General features: G+C 42.4%; 1 long non-coding RNA gene across 1 annotated transcript; it reads left to right on the top strand.

The window, feature by feature from the left end:
* The first annotated feature begins 1,887 nt into the window (after positions 1 to 1,887).
* Positions 1,888 to 2,472, top strand: LOC126024786 (uncharacterized). The gene is made up of 2 exons (XR_007500889.1): positions 1,888 to 1,952; positions 2,389 to 2,472. It is a non-coding gene; the product is annotated as an uncharacterized LOC126024786 (long non-coding RNA).
* The last annotated feature ends 1,092 nt before the right edge of the window (positions 2,473 to 3,564 follow it).

The raw sequence follows: 3,564 nt of genomic DNA, 5'->3' as shown, positions 1-3,564 counted from the left end.
AAAAAGGTTGGGTGGATGTTTAATTGGTCCAGCTCCACAATCACTCTCTTCTTGAATGGGATTTAAACCAAGCTGTGACAGATCATGGGTACAAGGCCCATGAAGCAGAAAGTTGGCTACCTTGGGAGGAGAAGGCTGACCAAGCCCCAGCCCAGTCGAAACTATGCCTACTGAACTCCATCACCCACAATCACCATTTTCCTGATGGCCCTGCCTCATTACTGACCTTCTATGATTTTCTATGATTTTCTTCAGGGAATATTTACACTAAAATAAAAATTTATATCTTTGCAAGCATTCACTAGGGAAGGAAGAAAGGTCCTACATAGATAACTTAAGGGAATTGAAAAAATGACCAACAAAATGAGTTAAATCAGAAGGGAGGTAGGAAATAATAAAACTTAGAGCAAAAATTAATGAACGGGACACCCAAAAAGAAATCTAAAAGATCAAGAAAGTAAAAACTACATATTCTTTGAAAAAATAAAAAAAGCTAGATGATCCATTATAAGATTCCCAGAGTGCCCCTCTCTTCCACCGTGGGAATGGAAACATCTTTCCCACGTTTTGAGAGCTTCTCCACTTACCCCAGAACCCCCCCAGCCTGTCATCTCGAGACCTGCTCGTTGAAATGGACACCTCCAGTCAAGGGAATTTTGAGACGCTAGATCTTGCAGAACTTGTCAAAAAAAAGCATGGTGGCGCAAACTGTTTGGGCAAGAGACAGGGCCTTCAGCTGAGAAGTACAGTGTGGCGACCCAGCTATTAATCGGAGGTGTCACTGGTTGGTGCACAGGTTTCATATTCCAGAAGGTTGGGAAGTTGGCCGCTACTGCTGTGGGAGGTTGATTCTTCCTCCTTCAGCTTGCAAATCACACTGGCTACATCAAGGTTGACTGGCAGCGAGTTCGAGAAGGACATGAAGAAAGCCAAGGAACAGCTGAAGATACGCAAGAGCAATCAGATACCCGCAGAGGTGAAGAGTAAAGCAGAGGAGATGGTGTTATTCGTGAAGAACGTTCTCGTGGCTGGTGGCTTCATTGGAGGCTTTCTGCTTGGCATGGCATCTTAAGGAGGATGATTTCTCCCAGCCCCACCATATTCTTAACTCCTTCCTAGGATAAGACATTTTCCTCTTTTCCTGTGCCTTCCTTCCTTGGACAGATCTGAATGGCTTAACCAGCAGCCATTGGAACAGATTCGGAGCACCCTGCGTGCACTTGGCAATGATTGACAGAAGAGACAGTAGATAAGACTATCTAGCTGCCTTTCCCCGCACGTTCTCCAATTTTGTCATCATTAGGTCAGTATATGACTTCTCTCTTCACTGTGCTACTGAATATGGACCATGAGTGGACGCTCAAAGGTGTTCAGTTTGTCTGGGAAAGAACTAATGCACTTCAACACCTGTGCTACATGGAAAGAAACTGAATACATTGACCTTTGAGCATGAAATATTTTGGTATGTGGTGTGTGCTTTCTTTTACCTTAGAGAAAGAGCTCATATCTGCTCTGATGATCTTGACGAAAGGGCGCCATACGCACTGTAGTGGGGAAGAGACTTTTGGAACAGCCTTGTGCTAAAGGAGCATATGCCCAGTTTGAGTATGTACTTAGTACAGGAGGTCCTTGGAGCCCTCGGCAATGCACATCCTTGGATGGACAGACTCAAAATCATGTATTGGCCTGAAGAGACTTGACATGGCTATTTCCTGCCATACACCATCAAGTAGCTCATGACCTTCTATGGGTTCATTTGGAAATAAAGGGTTTATTTGGGTGATGAGATAAGCCACTTGGTGTGGGAAAGAAGAAACTTTAGAATTTTTTTTTTATGGAAAGGGTTTGAAGTTCGGAAGTTCGAAATCCAAATATTGAGATTGTGTTTGCTCCTCTGTGCTAGATATCTTTCTTTATCCTGTTAGTATGGAATGTCACCATTTGAACAAGATGTTTTTTTTTTTTAATGGGGACCCACATCTATGAGATGAGAGACAAACTTTACTTTTCAGCTGATGACATTTTAAGCACAACTCTGGTATGCAAGGTATTTTCAGGGAAACAAAGGGCAGAGGATCATTAGGAGGAACAACACAATGGTACCGACCCTAGAATCTACATATCAAATAACTACCCAATGTAGGTGAAAAAGAGCCCTGCTAGAGGTAAGGCGAAACATGAGATGGAGGTGTTCTGGTTTGCAACAAGTTCAAAGTTTGCAGCCTCCGGAAAGTAGAATTCAAGAAAGGCTATTGTATTCAAGAAGCTATTGTATAGCACCATCAAGCTGAGAGCAGGAAAAAGCAAGTTGCTGGGAACTGGCTTTAGCTCAACCTTTGAGTTGCAAATATACTAGCCAGCGGGGGAATTTAGCAGTCTGAACAAGAGTTTTGAAGTGATATTCCAGGCATGCAGAACTGAGAGTGGTAGGACTAACAGTGTGAAATAAATGATTTACCTTGTCAAATGCAATCTGCTGTTTCATGATGACCCCAGTTCTTGCCATTATTCTTGAACACTTTGGAGACAGGAATGAGAGTACAGAAGATACAAGTACCTGCCTTGAACAGAACCCGTCCTGGTATGATCTTTGGCATTTTGTTCCCTGAGCACTTCTAGGTATAGTCAAATCCCCACCTCCCAAAGTTGAGAGACACACACTGGGAATCATGGCACACACTGGTGGTACATTAGCTGTGGATACTAAGTGTAGAGCACTGTGGAACAGCTTTCCACTGCACACTGGTGGAGGAAGACAATTTTTAAAGACCTATGTGTGTGGGCAGTGCTGGTGTCCTCAAGAAGCTGAACTCTTCACAGGCACTTGTGGAGATAAAGAATGACCTTTCCAAAGGGGGAAAACTTTTTGAGTCTGATTCTTGAGAATTTAAGAGCTTTTAAATCAATTCTTAAACTTGTAATTGATTCTTGAAAAGGGTATGCTTTTCTTTGAGGGGGGGGCTCTACCTGCTGGTGCTATGGAGTCATTCCTGGCTGTGCTCAGGGGACCATATGAGATGCCAGGGATGGAGTGCATGTCAACTACATGAAAGAGGTATGTTCTGAAGGCCTCCATTGTGAACATATGACTTGGCATTGGATTGAATCTGGAAGAGAAGCTATCAGTAGATGTGTAGAACTTTTGATAAGAATTTGTCCATTTGCATTTTCCTCATTACTGTATTTTAAAGGCAATGTAAGTTCTTTTGTTTGCAATTTGTATGAACCCCCCTCATTTATGACAAAAGTGATTTTTCTTTGTAAACTTTGTAAACTTTTGAGTGTGATATGTATGAACTTCCAGACAAAACTCGAGCACTGACCTCGTGTACCTCATGACCTTCAGTGAACAATACACCTTGTTGGGAAGAAAAAAAAAAAAGATTCCCAAAGAGTGATGGGGCCAGAGTGATAGCACAGTGGTAGAATATTTGCCTTACACATGGCAGACACAGGAGAATCTGACAAAAGATGTACATAAAATCTATTACCTGAGTGAAATAAGTCAGAGGGGAAAGAGATAGATGCAGAATAGTCTCACTCCATCTATGGGTTTTAAGAAAT

Source organism: Suncus etruscus, chromosome 12, assembly GCF_024139225.1.
Source record: "Suncus etruscus isolate mSunEtr1 chromosome 12, mSunEtr1.pri.cur, whole genome shotgun sequence".
NCBI classification, from domain to species: Eukaryota; Metazoa; Chordata; class Mammalia; order Eulipotyphla; family Soricidae; genus Suncus; species Suncus etruscus.
Note: the sequence above shows the minus strand (reverse complement) of the source record. Positions and strands in the feature narration are given on the sequence as shown.